An 18304-nucleotide genomic window follows, 5' to 3' on the forward strand; every position below is an offset into this window, starting at 1 on the left:
CCCGTCTCTTAAATCTCTCAGCCCTTCCCCTCTCCAAGGGTCATTTAAGAGGGAAGATCAACGCTGCAGTTTGGGGGGGGGGGGGGGGAAGAGGAGAGCAGTTGGAGTCACTTGCAGAGAAACACGGGGGTGAGCCCGTCTGGGAAGGGCTGGGAGTACTGTCAGGCGTGAGCCCGCATTAGGCAGCTGCATTAAGCAGGGAATGGAAAGGAGCTGTCAGCGAGTACACAGCATAATCTGGACTCAGCCAGGTTATCCTGGGAGAAAGAGGGGCCCTCCAAAGAGAGAGAGGAGAGCAGAGGCAGAGAAAGGGAGAGAGAAGCAGGCAACACCTGAAGTCACTCGCCATCATTCTGAGAGGCACACAGGTACTCATCATTCATTACCAAAGGCTTTCCTTAAATACAAAATTAACGTGATGAGGTCACACAGGATTAATATTTCGGGATGTTCCTGTATGTATACCCAAAAAGAGACGCAACGAAAGAAGAGAAAGGATACAACCTGTTAATTCAAGAAGATGCAGTTCTGTATAGGGTTTCAATTGCTTACAGTACCAGTCTTTTTTCTTAGAAGTTTACAATTTTATCTAGGGCCAAAAAAATGTCACTCCTTTCTTAATTATTCATCTCTGGGCTCTAGAGTCATAACACAGTGTTGTACAGAGTGGATTATGGAACCCCCATCCCTACATATAATCACACAGTTGTCTCATTTTAGAAGAAAATTTTTGACTTGTACTATAATTGTTGACATTTAAACAATATAATCCTATCCTACTTAGATCCTACTATTAGGAAAAAGGTAAACTATTAAAAGTGCTCTTTTACAAAATGGCATATTTTTGTATCCTAATTCTATGACATATCTACCTAGATAAAGGAAAATGTAACGTTTCATTTCCCATACTACATGAAGAGAGTAACTCTTCTGGGAGGGAACATACTAATTTTCTACACCATGGGTCATCTCTACATATTTTGACCTATTACAACATAATTTGTAATTTTTCATTTTTACCTAAACGAAGTTGAAAGAAAGCATTAATACAATATCCCATAAGCAAGCAAAATGTACTTCATGGTAGTTCAAGGCAGTGGTCCCCAACCTTTTGGGCATCAGGGACAGGTTTCATGGTAGACAATTTTTTGATAGACTGGGATGGGGGGGAAGTTTGGGGGATGATTCAAGCATATTACATTTATCATACACTTTATTTCTATTATTATTACATCAGCCCCACCTCAGATTATTAGGCATTAGATCCTGGAGGTTGGGGACCCCTGATACAGGGAACCCTGCACTTAAATTGGACTCAAGTCAGTCAAAAAATATAAATAATTGCTACGGCATGAGCCGGCATTGTATTGGCACCATGAAGATTCACAGGTCGGTTAACTTTCAGCCAGCATTACTAGTTTTTTTTTTTATATATGATGAGCATAACTTTCTCTGACTTAAGCAGCTGAGAATTCATCTAAAAAAAAAAAAAAATCAGCTTCTTACTAACTCCCGCCTCTGGAAAATCTTGTACGTATTTACAAAGAAACATACATAGATATTTAAGTTCCTTGACCAGGTGAGTCATGACCTGCCACTTGATACAAGATAATTCAAACATTTTCTCCTCTGAAGGACTTTGAGATAATCATCTGTGATGGTATCAAAGCTGCTGTTAGAAATGAAAGTGGTTCAGCGAAAGTAACAAGACTGAAGCACAGGGTGATCCTAACGCCATCTGGCATTCTCTTTTCTTCTCATGATGTTTTAAAATGTTTACAACCAACAAGTCTTACTTGATTTGTGAATATCCTTTTAACTTAATAACATGAATCCCAACAAACTGTACCTGAGTCTCCTAAAGCAGATTCTCTTTAGTGAGAATCTTTCTGGGCTTGTCTGGGACGATGCCTCTCCCACGCCCCTTTAGAACCTGCCTATACTGGATCACAATATCTTCTCCTCTCTATAAACCTCCCCAAAGGAAAATGAAAAACCACAAGCATAGCTAGAGAAGAAAGTGGGGCCTTTAATGAGCCTTTAATGAACTCAATAGACCTACTTGTAAAATTGGACAATATTGGTTTAATTATATGATTTTCTAGTGCCAGGAGAATTACACATTTTTAAAACTGCAATCTAATAAGTTTACAAAAATGATTTTAGGCACAGTTAACAAAGTCTTAATCCTCTAGATTCCCTCCATTTTTCTACAAAAAGTATGAGAGCTCTTTTCCTCATTCTGTCACATGACGAGAAGGTAATAAATCAGATGTTAGTTTGACATTAATCTTCCACAAAGCACCATGATTGCCAGATCTTTAAAAACAATAATTACACTGCTTTGATTACATTTTCTCATAATATCTTTGGATGCAACTCAGGGAGCAAAGTCACCGTGATTTTACAGTTGAGGACCCCAGAAGGACAATGACTTGCTCCAGATAGCCCTCCCCAGGAATGGCAGGAAGGATGAGGTTCTGTGTTTTTAAATCAGCCCACCTCAGGAGAAGGAACGCACCCAGAAAGCCTCACTGTGGGCTCTCCTATTCAAATTATAGGAAATCTCAGACTAGTATGAATACATTTAAATAAAATAAACTGATCACAAGTTCTTTTTTAGCCTGTGATTTTTCACTCATCCTTTTCCCAATCACAGAAAGTTTTCTTCCCACATAAGATGGATAGAAGCACATAATCCTTTTTGGAGTGTCAGACCGGACATTCCTATCCAGTGATGATGTTGCCTCCCTACTACTGACTTATTTAATAGTAAACTGTCGAAAAAATCATTTTATAAAATCATTCCTTCTTGTATATTTGTGTTGCTCACACCCTCCTATGATTTTCTATTTGAATGGAAAAAAAAGTCTCAATTTTCTGAAGAAAGAGCAGCATACACTCACCAGCTGACCTCTGCAGAGACAGGGCACCAGGTTCCAGTCCCAGGAGCTCCAGGCCATTTAAATGATGCGTGTACCACAAAAAAAGGAGTCTTCCCATCAGGCCTCCAGCAGAGAGAGAATACTGGCTGAATTCTGAACTTGTAACAAAAGCTGCTTCCTTTTACAAAGCATTTTGGCCATCACTGGGATAAGCTTGTGTCTGCCTTCAAAGTAAGGAATGCACTGTCGTTTACATTTAAACTTGAGAGCCAGCTTAGATAGACTGCTCTCCAGAGAGGACATACTTCACTTTAAAGACAGGAGAGAAAACGGCCATTCGCTGTTCTCAGTCTCTAGCGTTCCATTGATCCAGAATCCCAAGAAAATCCTCCGCAGACATCAGGCATCAGTCGGGACGTTGTCAATAACAACTGAGCTAGCCATATGCAATTTAATCTCCCTGCTCTCTCCCCAGCCTCACCCAGGAGAAGCAGCTATACAATTAAACAGCATATACTGTCACTCCTCCACAAATGGAAAGTGGATGGTAAGTGGGAAAAGAAGCAAAGGTACTACAAAGACCTAAAATATCACCTAGTCAGGAAAAATTAAAAGGCTCTGCTAACGTGAACTATGAACCAAGAGTTCATTCTATTCGCGTTCAAGGGTGTTTATCCATATTTAAAAATGTACGTGTGTTCTCAGACAGATGAATGGTCAGGGTAAGGTAAAGCAGACCGAATGAGTGACTACATCGCTATATCTCCGCCCAATTTGTTTTGTTGTTGTTTAGTCGCTAAGTTGTGTCTGACTCTTTTGCAACCCTATGGACTATAGTCGACCAGGCTCCTCTGTCCATGGGATTTCCCAGGCAAGAATACTTGAGTGTATTGCAATTTCCTTCTCCAAGGCATCTTCCTGACCCAGGGATCAAACCCGTGTCTTCTGCATTGGCAGGTGGATTCTGTACTCCTGAGCCACCAGAGAAGCCCCCAGATTGTTTTACTCAAGCCAAACCAAAAGTCAATTTGATGACACAAATTAATATAGCAGAGCTTGCTGGCAGTGTAATAGGTCCTACTTTCTATTGATAATACTTTCTGTAGGAAGATGCCTTGGTTACAATTACAATACCCAAATCGTGTCTTCCTTCTACTTCTGCCTGAGGAATGGAAACAAAGAGTTTCCATAGCTCAGGATGGTGACTCAGCGGTAAAAGAATCTGCTGCCATGAAGGAGACTGGAGTTCAATCCCTGGGTCAGGAAGATCCCCTGGAGAAGAAAATGGCAACTCACTCCGGTATTCTTGCCAGAGAATTCCATCGGCAGGGGAGCCTGGCTACAGTTCATGGGGTTGCAAAAGAGTCAGACACAACTGAGCAACTGAACAAAAACAACATAACTCAGGATGGAGAGGCAGAAGCGGTACCAAGGCCCTCACCTTCCAGCCTCTGAAACAAGCTCACAGCACTTCTGAGGTTTCCCAGAAACTTTCCAGCTGGTAACAATGGTAAGGGCACAAGGAGTGAAAAACTTCCAGCCACACAAACTGTAGGAGATAAATAGCTAACATTTTGTCAGCACAGGCCTCGGCTCTATGAGAACAGTCAGGGGGTCATGGGCAGCAGCCACATCTGTAACACGGAGAGGTAAGAGGAAAGCACAGACAGAGAAGGGAAAATCGAAAGAGCCACAATTCAGAAGAAAAAGAGAGACACACCCCACCTCTCCCTGAATTCTGCCAACCCTCATCTCCAATCATTCATTCCCCAATTGCAAATTTAGATGAACAAAGATGACTGTGCCTTAGCCTCACTGGTGAAGATGGGAGCTTGTGAGCATGGGTTGTATTTGCCCAATGTGAAAAACTTCGACAGAAAATCCCTTCCATCGAGGCTTCTTATTCAAATTTATTTTCTCGAGCTCAGTTGGACAGGAAATAAAGAAACAAATTCATTCAGGAATCAGAAAAGCCCCACAATGCTAAAAATCTTTCTTCCTTTTAATCTACTCTATAATATCTTAGATTAAAAGCCTAGGAATTAATCTTAAAAAGCACTTCTGAAATATTTTTCAAATAAAAACTTTCTCCCTGTCCCCACCTCATTACTGCACAGCTTGTCTCTGGTGCCATCTTTTTATCAAATATAGTTACTGAAGGCCCCTAAGAGCCAGTCAAGGAGCACTGGGTATCCCTTAGTGAAAAAGACAGTCTCTGCCCTCACGGAGGAGAAAGTCTAGCTGTTAATATGTTCTCAGACTTCCTTGCAGCATCTCAGTCCCTTTGTATTATCTAGTTTCTGACACTATGAATATTCAAATCTTGACCATGGGGTCACTAAGAGTCGGACACGACTGAGCGACTTCACTTTCACTTTTCACTTTTATGCATTGAAGGAAATGGCAACCCACTCAAGTGTTCTTGCCTGGAGAATCCCAGGGACGGGGGAGCCTGGTGGGCTGCCGTCTATGGGGTCGCACAGAGTCAGACACGACTGAAGCGACTTAGCAGCAGCAGCATTATCCATAAAGGAATTTATGTTTTAAGAAATTTTACTTTTACTCAGGAATTATTATTTGACAGTAGTTTTAGCATCTCAAATGATACAAGTTATTGGTAAGGGAGAGAGGAGTCTGGTCACTACTTGAAGGCTGATATTTGTACAACGTCAATTACAGAAGTGCCACTGAAATAGTTTGACAGAACACGTTTTAGTTAGACACAAAAACAGATTATTTTCTTGATTGTGACAAAATTATTTTTAATTCTTGTTCTTTGTGTGAATCCAAATTAAGCCATGTATACCCTAAGTTTTTGTGAAATAACATATTTGCTTATAAATCAGTAAGGCCAGTAAGTGGGGGTTTGAATGAATGCGCTATTATTCTATACTTTTTATGGACCATGAATTGTAGCCGTCTAACTCATTATTCCCGGCCAGTAAATTATTAGCCAAAAGGTCTCATTGTTTTTCAAAATTAACCTTATAAAAAGGGCGAAGTGTAATCTTAGACTATAAGCAAATCTGCTGAAGATCAAATATCAAATCAGGGATAGACATTTCAGATCTCTGATTTTCCAACCCAATGCACTTATCATTAAAACATGCACATAAACACTTTCCAGAGTTTCAACAACCACTTTAATGCCCAGTAGAGTTTCTGTGTAGTAGATACTTCAATAGGTATAAAAGACATAAAATATGGTGTTTCAATAATACAAACACTTTAAAAAAATCCGCTTGTGGCAGAATTGCTGTACCAGAAAACTGAAGTACCATAAAGTGTTACCATTATATCCATGGGTAGTTAGAAATTTTTATGAAGATCTGGATTATTGTTGCTTCTGGTGCTACTCCATATAGTTAGCCATCCCGTCTCTGACTCACTGAGTGTCCATGAACTGTTTCCAAAAAATGTTCTTTTTATTGCAACCTTTGTTTAATTAACCTATAAATAAAATCTGTTGGTAGGCAGTCGATGTTTCTTGCTTTAGGCATGACCAGCACTTTTCATTTTATACTTACTCATGCAAAGTCATAGTCCATGAATAGGGAGCCAAAGTATAAAATTTAATCAAACTTTCTTTGGAAACCACATTTTAGAGGTAAGGCATGGTCAAGTCTTTTCTGTGACCTGGTGAAATCAAATATCACTTTGAAATCAAATCAATCATGGAAATACTAAACACCAACATATACAGTACGTGTTTCCAGCTACTGAAACACACTAGCCATGTTAGATGAAATATAAAAAGAACTTCTTAATAGCAACAAATAACTGACGTGATAACAAGGAATTCCTAGCCAAAACTGAAAGAAAATGGAACCACCGGGAGATAAAAAAGCAGAGAAATTCCTTTTTTTCCTGAGTGTATTTCCTAGAAAATTTGAACTTTCATTTTGAAAAGTTCATCAGCAAGAGGGCAGAAATCGGAAACTCTACTCAATGCTCTGTGGCAAGGAAAGTCAAAAGAGGGGATAGATTGGATTGGCCAAGAAGTTCAACAAACGTTTTGGCCAAGCCAGTATTTATACATACAGCTGATTCACTTTGCTGTTCAGCAGAAGCTAACACTGCATTGTACAGCAACTGTACTCCAGTAAAATGTAATTTTAAAAAGGAAGGCAGAAATCAAAGAGCAATCAATGTCTAAAGAAGGTGCAGAATCAAATAAGTGCCTCCCTACAACAAAAAGCTATATTCTCAAGCTAGGAGTAGAAGAATAAATAAGCAGCCCTTCAGCAGAGGTTTTATTGCCTGGAGTTTCAACAAAACTCAAACCCTGAACTTGGATTAGGGTGATTTCCAAATGATTTGTGACCACAGAGCCTGGGAGAACTAAATATGTATCTTCTCTGAAGAAGTTACCTTCGGGCCTCAAATTATCTACATAAATAATTTTTCAAGTACAGTGACCTGCCCGCAATCAAAAACAACCAAACATACAGCAAAAACCACAGAGCAGAGAGACAGACCTATAAAGACTTGAACAAAAGGGAACTATGGACAAGGCACAGACACAAAAGAGATAAATTAAAGGAAAAAAATATTCAGTTCTGGTTCCCCAAAGTAGCGTTAAGCAGATTAGAAGTTAAATAATCTGAACTCTTCAAGCACAGTCTTATCTCATATTTTTCTGTACCCTTCCACCAAACTACACTATTTGCATAAGAACAAATAACAATAAATGTTAGATAAAAGGGCAATATAAGCATCAAATGAATTGTAGAAGCAATATGTACTATAGGGCTTTAGAACAATATACTTATTTCTTAATAAAAAGTTTTAACAATGAAGTAATAAATCTTAATAAAGAATTGCATCCTTCAATGTTTGATAATTCAAAAATGGCACCAAAATCTAATAAATACATGTTACTGAAAAAATACAATAGAAATATTTTTCACAAGTTAGAAGTTTTATACAAAAAACAAACTTGATGGCTTAGGTAGAAACTTTAGGCAATGTTCAACCAAACATTGTAAAATAGAAAAACTATAGAGAGTTTTTGGAGAAGGCAATGGCACCCGACTCCAGTACTCTTGCCTGGAAAATCCCATGGACGGAGGAGCCTGGTGGGCTGCTGTCCAGGGGGTCTCGAAGAGTCGGATACGACTAAGCAACTTCACTTTGACTTTTCACTTTCATGCATTGGAGAAGGAAATGGCAACCCACTCCAGTGTTCTTGCCTGGAGAGTCCTAGGGACGGGGGAACCTGGTGGGCTGCCGTCTATGGGGTCACACAGAGTCGGACACGACTGAAGCGACTTAGCAGCAGCAGCAGCAGCAGCATAGAGAGTTTTTAATGTTTCAAGTCTGTGATACATTTAGATTTCAGTGTCTTCAGAGAAAGGGAATGAGTTTTCTTCCTCCCCTCATTTCTTAAAAAACATGGAGTAGAAGTCCTAACAAAGCTTTACTTAATACAATGTCTCTATGCTCTCTATAAATACTGACTAATGCTCACCAAATATTAAAAGCTTGTAGCTTATTAGCTCTTGAATACTATATGTATATTCTTCTCCCACCAGTAAAGTTGTATGATTACCAAGAGCCAGGAACATTTACTAACAATTCTTTTAATCTCAGTTTTAATTTTATTGTGATTATATAATATAAATTAATAAATCATTTCTAATGAAATATGGGTGCAAAAGAATTGTTTTATGAAATTAACATAAATGCTTTGTAAGGACTTGATAAAGATGAATCCTTAACAAATACTATTATTGAATTATAGGTATAAATAATTATTATACTTGCTGAAACAAATGTAAAAGATGAGGGAAGTGGCTTTGAAAATCTAGAAATTATCCAAGCAAATTGTTTTGAAAATGTCTTTAAGTTCTGACTCCAATTAAAAGATATCAAACTGAAAAACAGAGATGAGACAATACCTATGAGTATGTATTGTTAAAAAAGATAAGGTGAAGCCCCAAACAGTGGCAAGTTCGTAAACAAAATATTCTTAAATGAAATGTTATGATCTTACATCAAACCATTGGTAAAAAAAATTCCAATGTATACATTTCAAGTTAAAATAAAATGTTTTATATATGTATGTATCATTGTTTTTGATTCTCTGCGTTAATCATCTTTTTGTTTTTTTACTAACGGATAAAATAATAGTTTTGATAATGTTAGAAAATAGAGTTTCTTTTGTGTAGTAAAGGGTCTTGAGTTTGGGTTTTGAATTCCAACTTTGGCTTTATAACTTTGGGTATATTATCTAGTCGACAAAGACTTCAGTCTTCTTTTTATATAAATAGGGATTGCCATTTCTTTCTCCAGGGCATCTTCCCAACCCAGGAATCAAACCCAGGTCTCCTGTATTGTAGACAGACGCTTTACCGTCTGAGCCACCAGGAAAGTCCTATAAATGGGGATAATGTCTATCAAATAGAACCAAGAGAACTCGTGCACATATAACATCTGTTCTGAGGAAAAAAAGAAAAGCATGAATATAAATGCATGAAAGGGAAGCACATTCAACCTGTAAAACAGAAACACAGGAAATAGGACATGAGATAGAATAACCTTCAAAATAGTGTGTGTAGATAGAAAATGCTGATCACTTTGGATAACCAACACCATTAATAAACTCACTTCTCTGGACTATATGAATAACGAAAGCCAACACAGTCCTTGTAACACAGAATAAGTCTTAAAGTCAATGAACATGTGATATGGTCTGAATGTTTGTTCCTTCACCCCAAAATGCACAGGTTGAAATCCTAATACCAAATGCAATGATATTATCAGGTGGGCCTTCAGGAGGCAATTAGGTCATGAATGAGATCAATGCCCTTGTGAAAGATACCCGAGAGAGCTCCCTGCCTGCTTTGCACCATGGGGGAATACAACAAGAAGCCTGCTACCTGGAAGTGGGCCCTCATCTCACCTGACCATGTTGGCACCCTGATCTCCGACTTCCAGACTCCAGAACTCTAAGAATGCATCCCTGTTGCTTATAAGCTACCCAGTCTGTATGTTGTTACCGTACCTTGAATAGATGGAGATAACATATGTGCCTCGGAAAGTGTTCATTAGCCCCTATGAAAGCACGACTTTTATAGCTGTGTTGCTTAAATAAATTAAGTACCAAAGACTTAGACCAGGCCTCAATCAGAATAAAGGAACATCCTACAAAAGCTTCACTCTCGATTGGAAAAACAAAACAAAGAACAATTACCGTCTGGCCACTGGGGAGGCACAGTTCCAAATGGAAGGTCCTGTAATGGTTTCTTTGGTAAATAGATTTATAACCAAGGCAAAGTAAGAAACAGGTAGGAGATGGAATGCTTTTTCACTCTTGTAATTAGTCCCTAAAATTCAATTTTAGTAAAGGGCACCACTGGCCCCATTACAGGAATAGTTTCGCAAGTACACAAACAGTCTATCAGTTTGGCACACCTATGAAAACTGAGAAAATCGGTCAAAATAAATGCCTTTGCCTCCTACTGTACAGCACAGGGTATTCTGTTGAATGTTATGTGGCAGCCTGGATGGGAGGGGAGTTTTGGGGGACAGTGGATACATGTATGTGTACGGCTGAGTTCCTCCACTCTTCATCTGAAACTGTTCATCTGTTCGTCTGAAATTGTTAATCGGATATACTCCAATTTAAATAGTTAAAAAAAAGTCTTTTCCATTCCTAAGATTGGAAATAAAACGGCCATCTTTCCTGAAACAAAACAAACAAACAAACAAAAACAAGACCTACAACCACACAGTCGGAATTCGTAACTCACACATTATTCTGCTTCTATTTTTTCCTGCTGTGTCAGCATTATGATTGTCACAGAGGGAAAAATATTTACGACACTGCTCGAGAAGAGCTGACTTTGAATTTGGAAGAATATTTTTGGATAAATCAGAGCAGAGAGTTTCGATTATTTTCCTCACCTCACTGGGGTTTCTGCAGAGGCATTCGGGGGCTCTTCTGCAATTAAAGCAGCTCCACGTGTATCTCCTCTACGTGTTGGAAAATTCCATTTTAGGAAAAGGATCTGGTGCTCAACAAACAAACAAAAACTAGAAAACTGAAATCCGGTGTGTTTGTGCTCAGTCTTGTCTGTCTGACTCTGAGATGCCATGGACTGTAGCCCGCCAGGCTCCTCTGTCCACGGAATTTTCCAGGCAAGAATCCTGGAGTGGGTTGCCATTCCCTTCTCCAGGGGATCTTTCCAACCCAGGGGTCAAACCCGCGTCTCTTGCACCTTCTGCATTGGCAGGTGGATTCTTTACCACTGTGCCACTTGGGATCAAAACATTCAGTTCCTCAAATAATTCTTTAGAGCAACTGGATTTAATAGTTTATATCAGAGAAATAAACTATGTAAATTTGTAGTCATGTGTGTAAATAGAAATTGATAGAGTTTGGTAGCCCTCTGCTGGCTGAAAGATATTAAAGCCAGTTGCTCTAAAGTATTATTTGAGGAATTAAATGTTTTCATATGGATTATAGGACTCCTTTAATGCTTACTATACGTGTATTTTTGTTTAGTGGATATTTTCTGTTATTGCAGAAGAGAGACAGGAAATATCCTTTCTGCCAAGCCATGTAATGTAACATCTAACTAGAAGAATATAATGGAGATTATTATTAAAATACCTTGCAGTTTTCTTAACAAAGAAATTGAAACAAAGCAACTAAAATTTGCAGACAACAAATACATTTGAATGTTTTCAGTTGTCAAGTCCCAAACCAGGATTTCTCTTAATTAAAAATTACCTGTTGATGCAGTCTTAAACTGTCTAGTAATAAGCACTGTGAGATCTAATCTTACATACATTTGACTAATAAAATATGATCAGTCTTTTTGCTTAAAGTAAATTTCTAAACATAATGGTAGAATCACTTTAGAATATTCAACTCTTAGTTTGGATGTGCAATTTCTGAAGCAAGCCAGGTCCTAGAACAATACTATTTTTCCAAAACCTGTTTCACAAATGAACTTTCATGCTTATGAAACCCAATTGGAAAATTATTTGTTGTATATTTTGAAGCCTCAGTAGTAAGCCTTAAAAATGAATGAGCCTTGAAATAGTCTCTTTAGAACTTGGATTAATTTCTGGTTAATTCATTGGAAGGACTGATGCTGAAGCTGAAACTCCAAAACTTTGGCCACCTCATGCGAAGAGTTGACTCATTGGAAAAGACCCTGATGCTGGGAGGGATTGGGGGCAAGAGGAGAAGGGGATGACAGAGGATGAGATGGCTGGATGGCATCACCGACTCAATGGACATGAGTTTGGGTAGACTCCGGGAGTTGGTGATGGACAGGGAGGCCTGGTGTGCTGCGATTCATGGGGTTGCAAAGTCAGACACGACTGAGCGACTGAACTGAACTGAATTTTATTTCACGTATCCAATCTTTCAAAATCCCATCTTCCTGTTGTATCACTGGGGATGGGATATGCCCATCCTCTTCATACGCCCAGCCCCTGTCATTACTGCTTCCTAAAACTAACTGATGAGGTTTTATCCAGTCCCCAGTATTCAGTGTTCCCATCCTCCCAGCAGAGGCCACTTGACGTTCACTTTCAAATTCTTTTAATCTTGTCCCAAGGCAAAAAGGGTTTAGGAATTAATTTCCAATTATCTAAAATGCAGGACAAACTCACTTTTATATCTCAGTTTAGATAACTTGGTTTATGCTTTCATGTCAAAATTTAATCTCAACCGGGCTTAGTAAAATGCCTGTGACTTCAGAAATGCTCCCTACTGACAGGGATTCCCTGGTGGCTCAGATGGTGAAGAATCCACCTGCAACGCAGGAGACCTGGGTTCCATAGTTGCCTGTCACCAACTGCCCATCATTCTACCAAATACCGGGAACAACTCTCCTCCCAAATTTCCATCTCCATGCCTTACCTATCTGCTGGGACACACATTAGATCCTCTCAATATGTTTGGATTATCACATATTCCTGAGGCCATTTTCTACCACTACCCTAACTACTGGGTATACCAAGTCTCACTGTTTTCTGTTTCTGCTGCTCACTGTTCCTAATGAGACACTGCTGGAGGAGTCCCAAGGTACTGTGCTCACTACCAAAATACTGTTCTTCACCTTCGCCCATTATATTTTATTTCATTTATATTCAATCACATGACGCTTCACTTTATTTTTTTAACGATCCTCCCTTGTCCTTCAGTTTTTCCTCCATTCTATATGCTTTTCACTCGTCTTCAAAACAACTGTCCAGATTTATACAGCTCTTCTGTGATATTAAAGTTTTCAATTTTCTTTTTAAGGTGAAAGTCTGCTTTTGCTTTTCTCCTTATTTCCCAACTGAAAAGTCTCATGATGTCTTCATCAAATCATAAATCACTAACTGTTGGGGGGAAAGACTATGACATTTCACCTGGGGAACAGTAACATGAAATAGGGGTTACATTCTTAGCCTGATACTGAAAACAGAAACAGACTACGGGAAAAGTCACGTGGACAAAGCAGGTTTACCCTTCAATCTGCTTCTAACGTCAACAAATATTCATCAAACCTCAGGTCTCTTAGAGCCTTGATATTTTAAAAAGCACTGCCCAAGTCAGCATTTTGTCTGTTTCCCAAGGACAAGAATGAAAGGCATGTAGGAAGATAGGGACAAAAATGACAAATTCATATTTTTTAACTTCCTAAAATCCAAATATTATTCATCTTTTACTATCAAACTAGGCTTAAACATCTTCCTCTTACTTTGTAGTTAAATAAACATTCAAATGTTTATAAATATTAAATAAACATTCAATATTTCATGCAAAATTTATGCAATATCCTTAAAAATGACTAATGGATACATCTAATGTATATGCTCTATCAACGTAATACAGCTGACTTTTAAAACAGTGGCAATAAAAGCTAATATTCCTAAATGAGAATCAACCATTCAAGGCACAAATTATATCCAGGAATGCATTTCCAGAAATCTTACATGTCTCAAAAGTACTAAGCATTATTTTAACTGGATTTTGCTTAGTGTCAAGCAAGATTCTAGATTATTTAACTCATTTACAGTAAATTCACAATGATGCATATACTGGAGCAATTTTTGATTACTTCCAAAAATTGCTTTGAAAATATCACTAATATTCTTTTTTATCTCGAGAAACATTTTCTACTTAGAAGAAATCTTCAGTCTTAGATAACACTATCTTTAAAACTACATTTAACTATAATTAACACTATATTTCGGAGAAGGCAATGGCACTCCACTCCAGTACTCTTGCCTGGAAAATCCCATGGATGGAGGAGCCTCGTGGGCTGCAGTCCATGGGGTCGCTAAGAGTCGGGCATGACTGAGCGACTTCACTTTCACTTTTCAATTTCACGCATTGGAGAAGGAAATGGCAACCCACTCCAGTGTTCTTGCCTGGAGAATCCCAGGGACGGGGGAGCCTGGTGGGCTGCCATCTATGGGGTTGCACAGAGTCGGACATGACTGAAGCGACTTGGCAGCAGCAGCAGCAGCAACACTATATTTAATACTACATTTAAAACATTTGATGTTTTTGTACCACAAATGACATCAAAGTTGCCATCAATTCCTGGCCATATAAGCATTTATTTCTTAGCCTTTAATGCCATGTCCTTTCTTCTATGAATGTTATAAAAAATTAAATAAGTGAAAAAATATGAGAAATTTCAAGTCATCATGACACAAGCCATGTCAAGTATTTATGTTCCAAATTGAGGCCAATTTCATTTTATACAATGGGTTCCAGCAAATCACACTGCAAAGAGAGCTCTATTTGTGACTTAACCCGCCAGGAGTAGACAAAATAAGGATGTATTCACATGGGTTTGATAAAACAGATAATATTTTATTACTGATTCTCCTAAGTAGATGAAGGTAAGTAAATTAATATAAAAAGGAAGAAAAGTAATTCTATGAAGGACAGTAGAAAATAATTATATATTGGACATGTGTTGCATTAACTTTTTCTTTTGTCCTGTCCCATTCTCCCTGCCTGCCCTCTCCATGTGTCATACTTTTCTTTTGGCTCAAAAAAAAAAAAAAAAAAAACAAGAAAAATTAGATAGGGGAGGATAAGCTGGAGTGGAACAGAAAATGCAGTCATTCCCTGGTGACGATACAAAGGTGAAAAGGATAAAGATGAGGATGTCCTAGAAATTCAGTTCAGTCTAGGTATGTGCTTTCAAAATACCTTCCTAAGTTACCAGTGACCCCCTTGTTGCCAAATCTAAAGGAGGGCTGTCAGTCCTCACAGTATTTCATATGCCTGAATATTCCTTACTCGTTTGGAAAACTCTCTTTCCGCAGTTCTGGCTCTAGAAACTTCTGTTCTTCCTCCCATCATTTTAGCTATGCTTCAGCCTCCTTTGAGGTGTCCTCCTTATCCATTATCTGAACTCAGATGTTCAGAACTGTCCTGGGGTCTCACCTCTTCTCATGCTACACATATTCCCCAGCAGCACCATGCACCATGAAGAGCAGCCAGCCAGCACCCTGGGAATTGTCCACATTTAATCTATCTTGAACCTATGCTTTCTCACCTAAATGTATCTTCGTCTCTGTGTTCCTCGCATCCCTGCATTATCACTGCCTCTCACCAAGGCAATTACAATAGCTTCTTATTAACTCCTCACTTTCCCTCCAACCCTCCTGCCTTCCTCTCAGTAAAAAGGTGTCAAAGTATAAATTGCATCCTGCTTAGCAAATGCCTAAACAGTTCCAAGGAATTCACACTGAGCTTAGCAACAGTCTCAAAGTCTTCATGACCTGGCTGTCCATTGCTCCTCTCCTGACTCTGCTCCAGGGACCTGGTCTTACTTCAGTCCCTGTCCCTGTGCGCCATAAGCCTTGTCCCACTGGAGGACATCTGCTTCCCTCTGCCTAGGATGGTGTCTTCATTCTCCTCACTCACCTTTCAAATCACAGATTCAGGGTTACTTGCTTATAGTAGGTTCCTCTGATAACGTTCTCAACCAAGCCAAATTAGGTTTTCTTATAAAACTCTCTTATAACAATCTGTATAGCATTTATCACAATTTATAATGGTCCAGTTAATTAGGTTCTTACCTGGTTAATGTCTCCCCCTGCCCCGCCCCCCGCATTGGGATGTCAACTCCATGAAGGCAAGTTCCTGGTGCCACAAACACTTACTAGCACATAATATGGAGTCTTTTTGTTTGACAGATGGATGAACGCATGAATGATTTATTAGTAACTCAGCATATTGAAAGGATGTTTGATTTTGTCAAACATTTTTTTCTATCTCTATTGATACGATCATATAATATTTTTGCTTTAGACTATTGATGTAATGGATTATTTTAATTGATTTTTCACTATTGAAATAACCTCATATATCATCATTTTACTTTATTTGTCAATATTTTTATTAAAGATTTTTACATCTATTTTCAAGACAGATATTGGTCTGCAGTGTTCCTTTCTTGTCATGATTTTGGTATTAGAGTAATGATGGCCTCATAGAATGGTTTAGGATGTGCTCTCTCTTTATATTCCCTGGAAGAGATTGTAGAGAATTGATATTATTCCCTCCTTAGATGTTTTGTTGACTTCATCAGTGAAATCATCTGGGCCTGATGCTTTCTGATTGAAAAGATATTATTGATATAATTTTTTAATAGATATAGGTTTATCCATAGGCCCAGGTGGTACAGTCATAAAGAATCTGCCGGTAAATGCAGGATACACAGGTTTGATCCCTGGGTCAGGAAGATCCCCTGGAGGAGGAAATGGCAGCCCACTCTAGCATTCTTCCTGGGAAAATCCCAAGGACAGAGGAACTTGGCAGGCTACAGTACATGGGGTTGCAGAGTCAGATACAACTGAGCATGTATGCACAGGCTTATTCATACTATTTTTCCTTATATGAGTTTTGGTAATTATATTTTTCAGTGAATTAATCAATTTCTTTTTTCAATAAAAAATATTTCTTTATTTTCCTTTTAATGTACATGGGGTCAGTATTGATAGTCCCTCTTTCATTTGTGATATTAGTAATTTATGTCTTCCCTTTTTCCCTCTTGGTTAGCCTAGCTAGGAGTTTTAAAAATTATTTATTTATTTTTGGCTATATCAGGGTTTAATTGTGGCTGGTGGGCTTGGTTGCCCATTGGTACGTGTGATTTTTAGTTCCCCATCCAGGGATCAAACCCACATCTGGACCACTAGGGATGTCCCAAACATTAGAATTTTATCAATTTCATTGACCTCCTCAAAGAACCAGTTTTTGGTTTGGTTGATTTTCTATATTGTTTTACTATTTTCAATTTCACTAACGTCTGCTCTAGTTTTTATTATTTCTTTGCTTCTGCTTGCTTGAGGTTTGCATTGCTCTTCCTCCTACAGCTTCCTAGGGTGGCAGCCTAGATTACTGGGTTTTGGATTTTCTTTTCTAAAACTGCATTCCAGGCCATACATGTCCTTCTAAGCACTGTTCTTGCTGTTTTGTTTTGTTCATCTGGATGTTTGAACTTTTCAAAAGAAACTCAACACGTATTACACATATGCATGAGTGTGTACACGTGTGCTCAGCAATGCTGGGCTCTTTGCAACACCTGTAGCCCACCAGGCTTCCCTGTCCATGGAATTCTCCAGACAAAAATACTGGACTAGGTTACCATTTTCCTCTCCAAGGGATCTTTCCGACCCAAGGATTGAACCCATGTCTTTTGCATCTCCTTGCACTGGCCAGCAGATTCTTTACCAGCTGAGCTACCAGGGAAGCCCCTATCACACATATAGGCAAATATAGAAAAGCAATATAAACTCTGAAACATGCATAGAATGTATTGATCACTAAGATATGTTAGACCTGTGTAGCACTTTATTCAAATCATACATGTATATATGCTTATGTGTATGTACAAAAGAAAAATGCCTATAGCTTTCTTGGTTTTTCCTCTGAGTTAATGGCTTACTGAAATTTCAAAATTAGCATTCTAAAAGGTAAAATGATTAGCAGTTCTCAAATATCTGCAGCATATGATGTTACTGAATCTGTCTACAATTTCTCTTGATTGTATCTAAAAATTAATTTCCCTTCAAACAGGATCAGCCTTAGGCAAAAATTAGAATATTTTTCAACCACATAATGCCTCCTGAAATAAATGTGTACCAAAAGCAGATAGCTCTGAGAATGATCTAAACATTAATTGATCCTGATAAATTGATTTTTAACCAAAAGTATTTTTTTTTAAATGACTGCTTGCAACTTTTCAAAGTGTCCTTAATGACAAGGCATGAATACCCCTCCTAACTGCTAGATATGATGACTAGAGTGCAAGCCATTATTCCAGGCTATGAGGAAGAAGACTAATGGTGAGGACGACTGGGCAAAAAGATAAAAGGACCCTGGATTCCTGACCCAGGGGAATACCTCATCAGCCCCAGATTATTTTATGTGAAACAGAAATGAA

General features: G+C 38.5%; 1 protein-coding gene across 17 annotated transcripts in view; it reads right to left on the reverse strand.

Moving 5' to 3' along the window:
* ANK2 (ankyrin 2) overlaps positions 1-18304 on the reverse strand; it is a 699107-nt gene that overhangs the window by 280584 nt on the left and 400219 nt on the right. The window lies entirely within an intron of this gene.

Source organism: Ovis aries, chromosome 6 (assembly GCF_016772045.2).
Source record: "Ovis aries strain OAR_USU_Benz2616 breed Rambouillet chromosome 6, ARS-UI_Ramb_v3.0, whole genome shotgun sequence".
Lineage (NCBI taxonomy): Eukaryota > Metazoa > Chordata > Mammalia > Artiodactyla > Bovidae > Ovis > Ovis aries.